A 17,608-nucleotide genomic window follows, 5' to 3' on the forward strand; every position below is an offset into this window, starting at 1 on the left:
GAGATGTATCCCACCTTTTCTGGGTAAAATCTCTGGCTCATGGAGTACATTGTTTCAATTCCTTTGTCATATCTTGGTGTGGAAATAATTTTCGGTGTCATGGGAAATTGTGGTACATTATTATTTTTTTTAATTTTTATTTATTTCTAGGAGAGAGAGAGAGAGACAGCGTGAACAGGGGAGGGTCAGAGAGAGAGGGAGACACAGACTCTGAAATAGGCTCCAGGCTCTGAGCTGGCAGTCAGCACAGAGCCCGACGCGGGGCTCGAACCCACGAACCGCGAGATCATGACCCAAGCGAAAGTCGGACGCTTAACCGACTAAGCCACCCAGGCGCCCCAATTGTGGTACATTATTAATGTTTACCAGCATCCGTTTCTCCTCTACTTCTGGACACATGGAGGCATACACTCCCCTGGCCCCTTGAAATAAAGCTGTACCTTGTGGGCTGGACTCAACCATTCTTCTCCAGCTGCATTGAGGCCACATTTTAGAATGTTGGAGCTTTTTGGCCTGCGTCTCAGAGATATTACTGTAAACATAACCTCCTATGAACTATTATGGATATGTAGAGTGGGTAAGAAATAAACTCTGGTGGTATTAAGCCACTCAGCCTTAGGGTGTTTGTTACTGTGGCTTAATGTAGCCTGTTCTGACCAATACATTATTCCATAGAGCAATCAGTATAATACACTTAGTGTATTAGTGTAGTGCCTAGTCAATTTTTTAAACATAACATTTGCCTTTTGGAACAAGATTTAAATATTTTAAAGCAAAAATATTAAAATTGCATAATCTAGTAGAAAATATAAGCTTGATTTATATTTTCTTCCTTGAACCTAAATTATCGCATATACTTTTAAAAATGTTAAGAGTTTCATGGAGATATAATTGAAATGCAATAAATTCCACATATTTAAAGTGTATGATTCGGTAAGTTTCGGCATGTTTGTATACCTGTGAAACAATGTCTACAGTTATGATAGTGAATATATACTTGACCCACAAAACTTTCCTTTTGTCTTTTTGAAACTCTTTTCCCTATTCCTTCCTACCAACCCCACCCTGTCACCTAATCACCAGGAAACCACTGACCTGCTTTTGTCATAATAGCTTATTTGCATTTCCTAAAATTTTATATAATGGAATCATACAGTATGTACTCATTTCCGTCTGGCTTCTCATCCCTCAGTTCTTTTGAGATTCTTCCAGGTTGTTGCAAGTGCCAGTAATTTATTTTTTTTTATATTGCTGAGTAGTATTCTGTTGTATGGATATACCATGATTTATCCATTCCTCTGTTGATGGACTTTGGTTGTTTCCAGTTTTCGGCTATTACAGTAAAATTACTGTAAACATTTGTGCACGAGTCTGTGTGTGGACACGTGCTTTCATTTTCTTGGGATACCTGGTAAATGAATGGCTGAATCATGTAGTAGTTGGTATATGTTGAACTTTTTAAGAAACTACCAGACTGTTTTCCAAAGTGATAGTAACATACATTCCCACCAGGAATCTACGGTGGAGGCTTTTAATTCTTCCATATCTTTTCTGATAAATTGGTATGGTTGGTCCTTTAGTCTTTTTAATTTTAATCATTTTAATAACTGTGTAGTGTATGTCATTGTGGTTTTAAAAATTGTGATAAAATACACAAGCATAAATTTTAACATTTAACTATTTTAAAGTGTGCAAGTCAGTGGCTTTAGTACGTTCACAATATTGTGAACCATCACCACTGTAGTTGCAGAATATTTTCTTCACCCCAGAAGGAAGCTCCATACTCTCTATAAGAAGACACTCCCCCTGCTTCCCTTCCCCAGCCTCTGGCAGTCACTAATCCCTATTCTCCGTATTTGCCTATTCTGGATGTTTCATAATGGAATGTGGAATAAATGAAATCCTACAACATGTAGTTCTTTATGACTGGCTTCTTTTATGTAGAATAATGTTTTTGAGGTTCATCATGTTGTAGCATGTATCAGTACTTCATTACTTTTTGTGTCCAAATAATATTCCATTGTATATCCATTTTTGTTTATCCATTTACCAGATGGTGGACATTTGCTTTGTTTGTTTGTTTGTTTTGCCTTTTTGGTTATTATGAATAGTGCTACTATGAACATTTGTGTATATATTTTTTTAAAAATTATTGTAAGAACATGAGATATACCCTCTTAACCAAATTTTTAAGTGTACAGTGCATTATTTTTGACTGTATGTATCTTGTACAGGTTGTTGTTTGAACATCTGTCTTCAGTTATGTTGGATATACACCTAGGAGTGGAGTTACTGGATCATACTGGTGACTTGATGTTTAATTTTTTTGAGGGACTGCCAAACAATTTTCTACAGTGGCTACATTAATTTGCATTCCCCCCAACAAGGCAGGAGGGTTTCAGTTTCTCCAGATCTTGTCAACCCTTATTATTTTCCATTGTTTGGATAGTAGCCATCCTAATGGGTTGAGGTGGAATCTCGTTGTGTTGCCTTTGTTTCTAAAAGATAATTTCACTGCGTGTACAATTCTAGGTTGACAGTTTTTCTTCTTTTGTGTATAAAAGATTTTGCTCTACTGTCTTCTGCCTTTCATTGCATTTAACAATAAACCCGTTGTCATTTCTTTTTCCCACTGTGTATAATGTGTCTCAGACTGCTTTCAGGATGTTTTCTTTATCATTTGTTTAGAGCAATTTGATTATAATGTGCTTTGGTGTAGTTTTTAGATTTCTTTGTTTGGGATTTATTGGGCTTCTTGGATCTGTGTGTATTTATAGTTTTCAACATATTTGGAAAACCTTTTATTGTAATTTTAAAAACATTTATTGAGATATAACTTACATACTATATAATTAACCCATGTAAGCTGTACAGTGAAGTGTACACAGCTATATATATGGATGATGGACAACCATCACTGAAATCAATTTTAGAGTATTTCATTATCCCAAAGGGAGACCCTCCTTTTTGTAGCTGCTGTCTTCCAATGTGCCCCCTCTATCTACTCTGGGTCTCTATATATTTCACTATTATGGATATTTCATATAAATAGAATCATACAGATACCATCTTTGGCCATTATTCCTCTAATATTTTTTTTTCTTTTCCCTTCTCCCTCTCTCTTTTAGGTACTCCCATTAAAAAATTATTTTGAAAGCCATATTTCAGTATAATTGGCTTCCTTTATACTCCTTTATGTTTATTTTATGCATTTCAGTAACTTCTTCTAAGATACCCATAGGCCTGACCAGACTGCTAGAGGGGTCCTTGTCACCAACATGTCAAATAGAGTATCTCTGTTTTGTAAAGTGTTATAGATCAGTGTTTTGCAAACTGATTTTTCAAAGAATGCTATTCCTTAGGATATTAATAGTTGCTGCAGTAGAGATATTCTTATTGCTCACATAAGCTTGGGAAATACCTCCTGAAACAACATTTGACATCCTTCTCTGTTGGATTACTCAGAGCCTTTTATTTGCTAAAATGCTTTGTGTATCTCTGAGAGGAAATATGGCCAACACTTTCTAAGCAATATAGCACATAGTATACACTTTTTAAAAATAATTCCTCTGGGGCGCCTGGGTGGCTTAGTCGGTTAAACGTCCGACTTTCGCTTAGGTCATGATCTCGCGGTTCGTGGGTTCGAGCCCCGCGTCGGGCTCTGTGCTGACTGCCAGCTCAGAGCCTGGAGCCTGTTTCAGTCAGTGACTCCCTCTCTCTCTGACCCTCCCCTGCTCACACTGTCTCTCTCTCTCTCTCTCCTAGAAATAAATAAAACATTAAAAAAAAAATAATTCCTCAATAGTTGATACAAATCTGTACATGCAAACACATGCTAATTAAGTCAGTGTTCTTTCCAAGTTCAAATGTTGTGTGGACATAAACCTAATTTTTTAATTATAGTTTATTGTCAGGTTGGTTTCCATATAACACCCAGTGCTCATCCCAACAAGTGCCCTCCTCCAGCCCATCACCCATTTTCCCCTCTCCCCCACCCCCATCAGCCCTCAGTTTGTTCTCAGTATTTAAGAGTGTCTTATGGTTTGCCTCCCTCCCTCTCCTTAACTATTTTTCTCCCCTTCTCCTCCCCCATGGTCCTCCGTTAAGTTCCTCCTAATCCACCTATACATGCAAACGTATGGTATCTGTCCTTCTCTGCCTGACTTATTTCACTCAGCATAACACCCTCAAGTTCCATCCACGTTGCTACACATGGCCAGATTTCATTCTTTCTCATTGCCATGTAGTGTTCCATTGTATAGATAAACCACATCTTCTTGATCCATTCATCAGTTGATGGACATTTAGGCTCCTTCCATGATTTGGCTATTGTTGAGAGTGCTGCTATGAACATCGGGGTACATGTGCCCCTATGCATCAGCACTCCTGTATCCCTTGGGTAAATTCCTAGCAGTGCTATTGCTGGGTCATAGGGGAGTTCTGTTGTTAATTTTTTGAGGAATCTCCACACTGTAGCTGTACCAGGTTATATTCCCACCAACAGTGTAGGAGGGTGCCCGTTTCTCCACATCCTCACCAGCATCTGTAGTCTCCTGATTTGTTCATTTTAGCCACTCTGACCGGTGTGAGGTGGTTATCTCAGATTATACACTTTTTTTCAATTTGTTATTTTAAAAAAGCTTTAATAGCATATAGTTCAGTGCTAGATTAAATGCTCCAAAATACAAATCTCCTAAAAAGGGCCAAGACTCTTTTACATTAGATGTGTATTTCTCAAACAAAGGATAATAATCTAATGGACCCGTTTAAAAGGACAAAAATCTTATAGACTCCCCCAGTATTGACTTACATGTATTTTAATTTAATGTAATTTAAATATATATACATATATAAAAGTAGAGATAACCTCCTTATATATAGTGAAATCAAAACACATTTACAAGTTAAATACAATGCTACAAAACCCATCAAAATCCAAACTAATAAATACATTCAGTGTGATGGATTTTTTTTCTTGCGACACTTAAAGGCTATGTTTGTGTAGTTTTCCTGTTTGTTTGCAACATTGCTATGAGGCTGACCTCTTAAGGGGAAGTTTCTTGTGAATCTGTCATGCCTTTACTGCTGTGTGCATGGGGTGACTCAGTTCTCCCATTGTCTTTTTCCATTCAAACTCCTGAAAGCTTGCTTCTTACAGGCCTGTGGTCTTGTTTCATCTTTCGTTAACACCTTGGGATTAGGTCTGCCTCTCTTTTCTTATTAACTGTTGTAATAAAAGTACTATTGCTTTGTCCCAATTCTATCATAAAAGTACAGACCTGGGCAGTTTGATGGTTAATTTTATGTGTCAACTTGGTTAGGCCAAATAGATATTTGGTCAGACATTACTCTGATGTTTTTATGAGGGTGTTTTGAGATAAGATTAATATTTAAATCTTTAGACTGAGTACTGCTTCAGATTCTCTGTCTCCCTCTCTCTACCCCTCCCCTGCTCGCAAACATGCACATTTTTTCTCTCTCAAAAATAAATAAACATTCAATCTTTAGACTGAATAAAGCAGATTTCCCTCCCTAATGTGGGTGGGCCTCATCCAATCAGTTGAAGGCTTGCACAGACTAAAAAGGCCAATACGTTCCTGAGTAAGAGAGAATTCTCCCTGCCTAATTGCTTTTGAACTGGGACTTTTTTTTTTTTTTTCGTAATCTTCAGCCTAACGGCCCTTAGACCAGAACTATACCATCAAATCTCCTTGTTCTTAGGCCTTTGGACTTGGACTGGAACTACACCATCAGCTTTCCTGGGTCACCAGCTTGCTAACTCATCCTGTGTGTCTCTGGAGAACGATGATTAATACAGGCACTGACATCATGTGGCAATAGTTAGGGGTAAAGTATAAATTTTTAGTATTTAAATATGTCCTGTGCAATATCTGGGATATAATTATACTAAAAAAGTATTTGTTGTTTATCTGAAATTCAAATTTAATTGTGAGCCCTCTATTTTCTCTGGTAATCCTACCTCTAGATGATACAGGATACGATTTTATTTTTTATTAAGATTATTATCAAGATAGAAAAGTTAAAATTCTTCCTGAAACTTGAAGATGGACCTGCAGACTCCCAGCTGAGAAACCACCGTGGTGTTTACATGAATGGCACTCAAGGGGAGTGATTTGGGAGGCTTGCCCCCACACCCGTGCACCACCCAGGAGCAGAGTGGCGGGTTCTGTCTACCTTGTATTCCAGATCGCCTTAACACTGTGTCACCAGAGAGAAAAATGGTTCTAAGGATCCGGTATCAGGCACATCCCCTCCTCAGAAGCTTTCACAGTGAACTGCAGGGCTGGCCACCTAGGAGAACAATCCCTTAATGGGCTTACTCTGTGATTTCTGCGCCACTCACCAGCACAGAAGAGAATTGTTGCCCACCAGCCATGAGCCTTCTCTCTTGATCAAGGCCGTCTTTCTCTAAGAAATCCTCAGATTCTTCACACTTCTGTTTGCTTCGTCATCTCCAGAAGCCCAAGCTCTGCAGGTCAGTGGGACCCTAACCCTCGTGCTCTAGTCTGACTCCATTTCTCATCCCTGTGACACTCCCAGATTCTTCTTCTGTGGGTTTGTGAACTCATGGCTGTCTGCGACACTCTACCCAATAACCTCAACATCCTCTCTAAGTGAAAACTGGATGTCTGCTTGTGACACCTTTTCTTCCACAACCCTTTCAGGTGGAGGGAGTCTCTCCTCTTAAACATTGGGTACCTGAGGGCCTGAAGGTGGGGCAGGTGGGGTAGGTGGGCAAGTAGGGTGAACTAGCTAGGGCCTCCTTGCTTTCTGTTGTCAGTTCCAAAGCTATTTCTTCTGCCTCTTCCTTCAAAACTCCACTTCTCTGAAGTACAACTTAATGCACTCTTTACCCTCATTCATTAGTATCTTTAGCATTGATATACTATTTTCCTGTTTGTTCTTTTTCCTGACATCATTCCTGGCTATTTCAGCATCCATGTGGATGTGCTGTCCAACATGCTGGCCTCTTAGCCCCATGTCTGTCTTTGTTTTTTTTTTTTTTTTTTTAATGTTTTTTATTTATTTCTAGGAGAGAGAGAGAGACAGCGTGAGCAGGAGAGGGTCAGAGAGAGAGGGAGTCACAGACTGAAACAGGCTCCAGGCTCTGAGCTGGCAGTCAGCACAGAGCCCGATGCGGGGCTCAAACCCACGAACCGCGAGATCATGACCTAAGCGAAAGTTGGACGCTTAACCGACTAAGCCACCCACGCGCCCCACCATGTCTTTCTTTCATCTTCTTTGTGATCTCCTTCTTTGGTCTGAACCCCCCACCCCCACCCCAGCCACCCAGTCCTTTGTCATATCCATGACCATGTCATCACCAAAAACCTAGGCATCCTGCTCTCTGACCCTCACTTATTCTAATTTCAGCTCCCTGGGGGGGGTACTATTTCCACTCCATCAAGACTTCCAAAAACATTGACCCTCCCACTTTTTCACTCTTATCATTTCCCTCATGTTCTTAGTTCTTCTCTTAACCAGCTTATTTCTGTGGTTCATCATAAGTGCTCTTTTCAGATATTCCTAATTCCTTTTTTTGCTCTTCTTCCTTCATATTTGCTCTCAGTAAGCCTGTATATCTGCTTACTACATACCTGAACTCCGGCAAGTAGACATCATAGGAGAAAACACGTACCCAGACCTGTTGGCCTCACTTAAAACTCCTGGCCAGACATCTCAAGTCAGCACTCAGTCCTGTTCAGCAATCCTCCCGCCGATCTCTGGGTGTTTACTCCCACTCTCCAGCACAATTATTTTTTGTCCTTACTTCCTTTCTTCCCCACTCATTAGGAGGGCCTCTCTGGAGAGGCCATCCATTCTCTGCCCCTCCCCCACAGCTAATGACCTTACCTCCCATTTCACTGATACATGTAACAGTTAGACAGGAACATCCTTATCTTCCCACAATACCTCCCAAATCATCTAAATTTGTTTCCCTATTTCCTGCCTGCTTTTATACTGCTATGTATGAAGTGTCCCTGCTTTTATCAAAAAATATACTCTTCAGGGCACCTGGGTGGTTGAGTTGGTTGAGCATCCACCCTCAATTCAGGTCATGATCTTGCAGTTCCTGAGTTTGAGTACCACATCAGGCTCACTGCTGTCAGCGCAGAGCCCACTTTGGATCCTCTGTCTCCCTCTCTCTGCCCCTCCCCAACTTGTACTCTTTCAAAAATAAATAAACATTAAAAAAAAGATATACTTGTGAGCTAATCTTCTGGCCTCTTTTTTCAGTTCTCCCATCTCTGCTGCATCCCTGGTTGTCTACTGAGATCTTTTTTTTTTTTTTTTTAATATTTTTTAAAAGTTTCCCTTTATTTATTTTGAGAGACAGAGAGAGTGAGCAGGGGAGGGGCAGAGAGAGGGAGACAGAGAATCCCAAGCAGGCTCTGCACTGTCAGTGTGAAGCCTGATTGTGGTCTGAGCTGAAACCAAGATGAGTTGGAGGCTTAACCGACTGAGCCACCCAGGCATCTCTCACCTAGATCTTTTCTAACAAAAGTATACCCATCCCATTATCACTGTTTGCAGTGTCTTCCTGCAGCTGACATCCTATTTCTCTGCTGCCCTTGATGGCAGCCCTTTCCATGCATTTGTCACCTCTCCCTGCTTCCTTACCTCCTGTTCTCTAGTTGGTCCTCTGCGATTGGGCTTCTGGGACTCTGACAAGGTCATCTGACCTCCGATAGTCATTTCTCTGTCCTTATGTGATCTCTCTGCAGTATTTGATACAGTAGACCACTCCCTTCTTGAATTACTTTCTTCACTTTGCTTCTTGACTATCATATGCTTTTGGTTACTCTTTTGTGCTGTCAGCCTTATTGCTGCTTGACTTCCAAATGTCAGAGTGCTCCAAGTCTTGACCATAGATCCCCTTCTCTACATCTTCTGCTAGTGATCTTCTCTGGTCCAAAGCTTTGGATACACTGTATGCAACAGTGCTCCCCCCCGCCCCAACACTCTTATCTCCAGCTCTGCCAATCTCTTAGACCTTGACTCATAAATATCCAAACTTATATTGAGTACTTTCACTTGATGTCGATAGGTGTCTCAGATTTAACTTGTTCCAAGTCAGACTTTTGATTCTTCCCACCTTTAAACCTGTCCTTCCTTCCGCCCTCCCTATTCCAATAAATAATACCCATTCACACAGATTATCAGGCCTAAAACCTTGGGTATATCTTTGATTTATTGATCTTTCTCACCGCTTAGAACCAAGTCCTGTTGAATATCCCTCTAGAACTAATCAAGAATGTGAAACTTTTCTTCATCATCACTATTACTCTCTTTGTTCAAGCCAACATTAACTCTCATGAATTATCGCAGTGGTCTCTTAACTGGTCTCTCTATCTCTGTCCTGTTCCCCTACTTACTATTTTCCACCCAGCAGCCAGAGTGATTATTAAAAGTATAAATCAGATTGTGCCAACTATTCTTCTGAAAGCCCTTTAATGGTCTTTCAAAGCACTAAGAATAGGCTAAACTCTTTATCCTGGCCTACAAAGCTCTGTGTGATCTAGCCTCTCCAGTGTCTTTTTGAACCAGTCTCTTCCTCTTCAGTGTGCTGGCCTTCTTTCCATCTCATCAACACATACATTGTTTCCTGCCTTAAGGTTTTTCTAGTCGGTGTTCCTTCTGCCTGGAACTCTTTTTCTCCAGATAATGTTTCACAGCTTTCCCTGACACAGTCCATTGAAAAGAGTCATCCCAATAATATGAATCACATCGTCTTGTTTCATTATTTGTGTAGCAGTGATTTCTACCTACCATTTTCTTATTTGTTACACAGCCTGCTAGGATGAAAGCCCTGTAAGAGCAGGGATCTTGTTTGTCTTATTTACAGCTGTGCTCCTAGTGCCCAGGCCAGTATCTGGTACATAGTAAACATTCAATAAACAATTCTAAATAAACAAAAGAATGAGTGAATAAACATGCTAATATAAAATAATTATGTGCCCCATAGCCAGTATTAAGCCTTGCAAGTCTTTAATTAAGGTCTAGAGGGGGGGTTATAATCTAATGAAGCCTTTTTACATATGAAGCTCTTCCATAATGGTGTTACCTCCCTATCTTATGCCTATCCTTGTGGCAGACATGATCAGTCAACACACTTTTTCCTGATGAGCCTGGTCAAGGTTCCACAATCCTTTGCAGAGAGGGAGAAGTCCATTTGTTATTCCAACGAGGCTATGGTCTAAACTGCTTTACAGTAGAGCTGTGTCTGTAGCTTTGGGAGGTTGGACACAGTTGGCCAAGGTAAGGTGATGGTAGGAATTTAGATCTATTTGTTATGTTCTCTGATCTTAAGTACTGACATTATTCTTTGACAGAACCCCTGAGCTGGTGCTTGGGCTGTGGCAGGAGGAAACCTCCAGTTCTGGGTGGTGTTGGTTAATTGTAGTGGCTTAAAGTGAGTCATGGTGTGAATATGCAGTCTGTTGGGAGAGCCTAGAAGTAGTATTTAAACACTTCTTTTGGGATTTCAAGTGAGTAGAGCCATCCGTAGCCCCTGAATGTCATGCATCCTGGTCTGAAGGGGAGGTCTTTGGAAATGGCATTTTTAGAACCAGGCAAGGAATTAGATATTGAAAAGGAAACCTGACACCCTTGTGTACACAGACAGTTCAAGGAGATCTACTTCCCTGCTTGAGCAGATTCAGGGATGAAGTTGGTGAGGATGGATTTGGTTAGGTCGAGACTGAGGTGTCTGTTGGATATGTGCTGGTCTTAAATCCCAGGGGAAGATTTGGACTGGGGTTAGAGATTTGGAGGTCATCAGCATCCACCTTGTAGTGGAAGCTGTGGTGGAGGATGAAATCACTTGGTAGGTGTGGCCATGATGGAGTCATTATGACAACTTGGAGCTCTGATCTTTATGAAACTCTGACCTATGTCTGTCTATATGACCAAAGCTAAGTAACCGATTAATGTTTCCAGTAGGAACCATCAATCATCAATGTGATCCAAAATGGGTGAATTGACAAATGAATGAATGAACAAATCACCTCCATACAAGCAATGTGTTCAGGGCCTTCAGTATCTTGCCAGGCTCTTAGTGCCACTTGTCAGTCCTTTTATTCATCCTTTCATTTCTCTAAACAACTATTCATGCCCCATAGTTTCCCGTACCCCTCCCTATATGTCGTACTTCACGGAGCAATTGAGACCATCAAGTGTGACCTTCCCTGTCTTCTCACTTTCTTATCCTCAAATCCAACATCGCCCCCTTTATCTCATTCTCAGAATGTCCCTCCTTCTTTTCAAGGCCAATCTGTCCCCCTATACTCTGCACTTCATTCATCCCCTCCAGCTTTCTCTAGGATCTTGTTCTAACAGTTATCTCCTTCTTGCCTTTTTACTGGTTTACTAATCTTATCCAAATTTCTTTAAAGAGTAGTTAGTACTCACCATTCCTACTTCTTCACTGCCTGTTCACTCTCGAGCTCATTACACTTTGCCTCTTGCCCCCACCTACGTTTCCCTAAGGACACCAGGAACCCCTAATAGCCAAACCCATTAGAAGCTTTTCAATCCTTATGTGACTTAACTTTCTTTTTTTCCTGCATTTGACAGCTGAGGAGCCTTTCCTTTGGTAATACACACAATACTGAGTTTTCCTGATTTTACTCTTACTTGTCTCCTTTGTGGGCTCCTCCTCTCCTGACCTTTTAAAAAATATTACTGTTCTTGGGGCACCTGGGTGGCTCAGTCAGTGTCTGACTTCAGCTCAGGTCATGATCTCACACTCTGTGAGTTTGAGCCCCACATCAGGCTCTGTGCTGATAGCTCAGAGCCTGGAGCCTGCTTCAGATCTGTGTCTCCCTCTCTCCCTGTCCCTCCCCGACTCACACTGTCTCTCCCTCAAAAAAAAAAAAAAGAAAACATTAAAAAATGAAAACATATTAGTGTTCTTCAGGATCCATCTTTGTTTTACATCCCTTGTTATTCTGTAGGCTTTCTTTGGGCAGTCTCATCCACTCCTGTGTTTTTAGTGTATTTGCTTATATGCTGAGAGGCATGGGGGTACCATGGCAAGGACACCCAGTGTCTTCAAGGTGAATTAGGAGAGCAGTTCTGAACTTCATGATTAAGAGGTAAGGGGTCTGGATTCAGAGCAACTCTGGTTAATATTCTATTCCCATTGCTTTCTGGATTAGATCCGATTGCATCTTTCTATCATATTGTGTTTGGTTGTCTATTAAAGATGTCTACCTAGGGGCGCCTGGGTGGCTCAGTTGGTTGAATGTCCAACTTTGGCTCAGGTCGTGATCTCATGGTCTGTGGGTTCGAGCCCTGAGTTGGGCTTTGCGTTGACAGTATGGAGCATGCCTCAGATTCTCTGTTTCCTTCTCACTCTGTCCTCCCCAGCTTGCATTCTCTTTCTCTCAAAAATAAATAAACATTAGGGGCACCTGGGTGGCTCAGTCGGTTAAGCATCTGACTTCGGCTCAGGTCATGATCTCACAGTTTGTGGGTCAAGCCCTGCCTCAGGCTCTGTGCTGACAGCTTCAGTTTCTGTGTCTCCCTTTCTCTCTGCCTCTCCTCTGCTCATGCTCTGTTTCTCTCTGTCTCTCAAAAATAAATAAATGTTTAAAAAGATGTTAATAAAAAATAATAAACATTAAAAAAAAAGATGTCTACCTAGTAATGACCTATAATCCCTTACAATCTTGGGGTGCATTTCTATTCCCTAGTAGATATTTGGGATTTTTATAATTTTATAAAATATTTATTTAAGTAATCACTATACCCCACAGGGGGCTCGAACTCACAACCCCGAGCCAGCCAAGCACCCCTAGGATTTTTATAATTTAAGAGTATTAATCTGCTACATTCATGATGGGCATGGGGAAGACATCAAGACACCGAGCTGATTGTCACACTCCTGAGAGCTCACAAGGTGAATATAGAAGATTGCCTGGACTAATGTCTTTTTTTTTTTTTTAAATATTTTTATTTATTTCTAGGAGAGAGAGAGAGACAGCGTGAGCAGGGGAGGGTCAGAGAGAGAGGGAGACACAGACTCTGAAATAGGCTCCAGGCTCTGAGCTGGCAGTCAGCACAGAGCCCGACGCGGGGCTCAAACCCACGAACCGCGAGATCATGACCTAAGCGAAAGTCGGACGCTTAACTGACTAAGCAACCCAGGCGCCCCTGGACTAATGTCTTTAAATTAGGGGTGAAGGATGTGCTACTTTAGATGTTTTAAGCCTCACCATCTCTTATTTAAGCTGCTGCTACAATTACCACTTTTGTGTGGATGCCAACTTCCTGTGGGCTCACCCTGATAGTGTCTTACGTAGGCTCATGTTGCATAACTTTCTCCTCCATCCTGGGACTTCCCTGGTGACTCTCCTGTAGAACCCATATGATGCCCATACATGTGCAACCCAGAAACATGGGGTTAATTAGCATCTGTGGGAAAACTTCAACCACTGGGAAAGAGAGTTAGTGGATTAATTCTTTCCCTTCCCCCTTGAAAACAGTCCTGTGACTAGGGTAGACAAACTCATTCTGATTTGCCTGGGACTTTCCTGGTTTTAGCACTGTAAGTCTCGTGTCTGGGAAATCCTATGCAATTCAGTCCCTATGAAAACCAGGACAATGGGTCACTCTACCTGAGATGCAGATTGCCTGGGGGCATTTCCATGAGATGGAAAATGAGACTCATTTAGCAGTGGCCATCTCCATAGCACATCCTTCTATTGGCCTTCTCTCCTTTCTGCTTCACTCTCCTTATTCCTCACTGCTGCTCCTTAATGAAAAAGTAGCTCATAAGCCCCCTGACTCATGCTCTGCTTTCTGGGGAACCCAGGCAAACTCAAAGGAAGTAACCTGACTTACTCTGGTGATAGCCATAAGTGTTTTGATTGTGGGAAGAGGATTGTAAATTATTGCAAGGAGGAGAGCATTTTTCTGAAATTCATATAAGTTTCATTGGCACCTGTACAAGGCCTCATCTTCCAGCCATGCGAGCTGCATCTCTTTTGGCCTTTTTCTCCCACCACACTCCAGCTGCACTTTATCGCCCAGTAGCACTACACCATATGCACTTCCCTTATATATGCCACGCTGCTCCAGACTCTCAGCTCTGCTCATACCTGGAATGCCCACCCCACCTTCTTGTGAGCAACTCCTACCCATCCTTCATGATTCAGCTCAGATACTGTTGCCCTGTTGGCCGAGGCTGGGGAGAGTTCCCTCCTTTCAATCTAGTGCCTGTCTTTACTACTTCTTTCCCATATTCTCTGTTTTCTCTGTTCACTCACTAGAATGTGAATTCCTTGAAGGCAGGGATTTTATCCTGTTCAACTTCATATCTCAGCACTTGTCACACTCCCTGCTCAGTTTCGATTTGTTGAATGAATGAATACATGTTCCCAGCAACTCTGTGAGGTCAGTTGTGGTGGTCAGTTTTAAAAAAAAAAAAAAAAAAAAAAGTAAAATTGAGGCTTGGAGAAGGGAAGGAGTGATGTGGGCAGTTAGAAGCCAGGTCAGGGGCTCTCTCTACCCTACCAGTTGTCTCCCTAGACAAAATATTCCTGGCTTTTCCAAGCACTGTAAGCAGAGAGCAGTCAGGAACTCAGAAACACGCACTGAGTAAGACTCCCAGGGAGCCTTTAAGCGCAATCCTTAACAAGCTTATCTCCTACTTGGAAGGTAAGCTCCCAGTTCCCTTGTTACCCTGACAGCTCCTCTGTAAGACTGCTGCAGCCTTCTACCTGCTCTGGTTTTCAGCTCTCCCCTTTTTTTTTTTAATTTTTTTTTTTTTTAAATTTCTGAGACAGAGACAGAGCGTCAGTGGGGGAAGGGAAGAGAGAGAGGGAGACACAGAGTCTGAAACAGGCTTCAGGCTCTAAGCTGTCAGCACAGAACCCGATGCAGGGCTCAAACCCACCAACTGTGAGATCATGACCTAAGCCGAAGTTGGATGCTTAACCGACTGAGCCACCCAGGCGCTCCATGTTTTGATTTTGGAAATGCCCTTACTTTCCTACAACATTTCCTATATATTTGAAATGACTAAAACAAATATTACTCAGCATTTCTGGGTGTTTTGTTGCAGGGAGCTTCCAGGGTATTTAGTCTGCTACTTTGCCAGGAACCTTCACATTGCCTTCACCACCCCACTCCATCTTGATTGATATGTTTCTCTACAAGTGAAGGGCAGTTGTGCAGGAAAATCTAAAAGGTTGTCTCTCTTGACCCCACAGTTCTGTTGAAGTTATGGAAAGGATTGACCTTGGGGCTGTATAACATCCCATGAAGGTGTGGGCAGGTCTGGGGAGGAGAGCTTCACACCCAGCTGGAGTCCTCTTTCCAATGAGCCCCAGTCCTTTGACTCTATGCTGCCTACACAGTAAAGTCTAGTCTTCTTTGCTTGACCTTATGGCCTTTTGCCACCTGCCCTGTTGCCCTCCCCAACCTCACCTCCCCTTTCAATCAACCATATGATCCACCTGCTGTTACTTGGACATAGTCCGTCTTTCCTGCCTCCCAGACTTGACCTCATGCTGTCTCTTTATCCCATGTAGTCTTTTGCCAATGTTTTGCACCTCACATCTCTGCTGTCCTTCAAGGGTCAGGTCCAAGATCACCTTCCAGGAAGTTTGGGGACTCTTCCTCTCTCCCAGTTCCCCATAGTCCATCTCTGTCCCTCCTTGTGGCCTTGTCAGCATGTCTAGGGTCCATGTCTATACAGTCCTGGCTGGGAGGCCACCTTTGGGTTATTCCTTTCTTGCCAGTGCTCAGCACAACACCTTGCTTATGGAAGTTACTCAGTGCATTTGTGTGGAATGATGATAATAGGTTGTAGGGGCCTAGCTGCCACAGGGAGGTGTGAGAAACCTACTAAAACAGCATGCTTCCAGTCACTGGGAGATGACCATCTCGTGGCAACCCTTGAACTTGATGGAAGGTGACCACTGAAGCTGCTCTCCATTTTCTCGTCAACACTGGGGTTGAAGACTCAAACAAAGGAGGGGACACAGCTTTGCTCTGAATGGAGGAGAGTTTAAGGCTCTTAACCATCCAGGTACTAAAAGGAGACAAGATTCCAAGTCCTAAAAGATCCCTCAGCTACAATCATCCTATGGCCCAGACCATGTAACTCCCTCCCAATAGCACCTCTTTCAGTACCTTTGAGCAAATTATTGGGAGATCAGCTGATGGTGAAGGAGGTTTAAGAGTAACTTTGAGTATGTGGAGTTTTTACCTTGTATGCTTAGTTTAGCCCCCAGCTCCCATGCCAAGTTTGTCTCCACCCCAGTGCCAGCACCTGGTGTAGGGCTTGGAGAGAAATGCTGTTGTATAAATGAATGATTTCTCCAATATTTGAATAAGGAGGACCCTGAACGATTGCCAGACCCATCCACATTTTATGGAGAAATAAATTCTAGTAATAACCATTTCTTTGAAAGCTGTCTCTGCATTAGAATCCATGCTGAGCACTTTACATACATTATCTAAAAGATACGTGATCTGGAAGTTATCATCTCTACTTCTTTTTTTAAGATTAAAAATACATAAATAAAGAGCTAGGATTATTTCCTTCATCTGGTAGTTATCTTGTATAATCCACTCAAGGATGATCACTTAGTCTGACCTGATGAAGCCTGTATCCTTCAAGTACTGATGGAAACTGAAGGCACATACTGAGACTGTATTTCTGGAGTGTATGGTACAGTTTGAGCAGATACAGCAAAAGTGGGAACTCTGGGTATAGTTTTGCAGACGACCCCGATAGAGCTACTGGTGACCCATCTTGTTTTCAGGGGTGCAACAAGGCGAAAGCTTGCTCAGCTGATGACTTGCAGAACCAGCTGTGTCCAGAGCCCACTAGCTGACCCTCTGCTATATTGCTTCTCATTGCATCTGGAGAAAATAGAGACTCACGGAAAGGCAGAAACTTGACCTGGTCCCCCAGCCTCTCAGGCGGGACAGCCGCTTTATCCAGAGGCTCCTTCATTCCTGGGCCTTCCAAGACACCTGGCTGCAAGGACATGATGAAGAGGAAAAAAGAATCTCAAGTGCATTCTAAGAACCATCTTCATTCTCTTGCCGTGTAGGGAAGGAGCATGTACTCAAAGACCCAGCCAGGAAGAAAGATTTGATCTCCTGGGCAGGATCCACTTCCCATGGCGACGCCTTCTTGAGTAGAAGCTCTGGTATGAAGTAAGACTTGTTTAAAGCAGTTAAAAGCAGCAATCCCCATTGTGTCAAGTGGTGACAGTATAATCCTCCTTAATAATTTTGTTCCCTCTCCAAACTCCCCTCCATTATGCACCCTTAAAATGTGACTTCAGACTCCTCTTTAGGTTTCTAGTCCTATAAGTGCAGGGGGATTTGGCGAGAGGGGAAGAGGTAAAGACTGTCTCTCTTGCACTCAGATCACTCAGTGATGCATCACTGGAAATACCTCCTCCATTGTTTTGGCTAAAGCTGTTTTTTTAGAGTTTTTTTTTTAAGGCAAATTTAAATTTTATACAAAAAGTAGAGATATTAGCATGTTCAACCTCCACATCCCCACCACCTAGCTTTAATAATATCAACATATATGGCTGGTCCTGCTTCATTTATATGA

The sequence above is a fragment of the Hyaena hyaena genome, unplaced genomic scaffold (genome assembly GCF_003009895.1).
Source record: "Hyaena hyaena isolate Hyena2069 unplaced genomic scaffold, ASM300989v1 scaffold_93, whole genome shotgun sequence".
Lineage (NCBI taxonomy): Eukaryota > Metazoa > Chordata > Mammalia > Carnivora > Hyaenidae > Hyaena > Hyaena hyaena.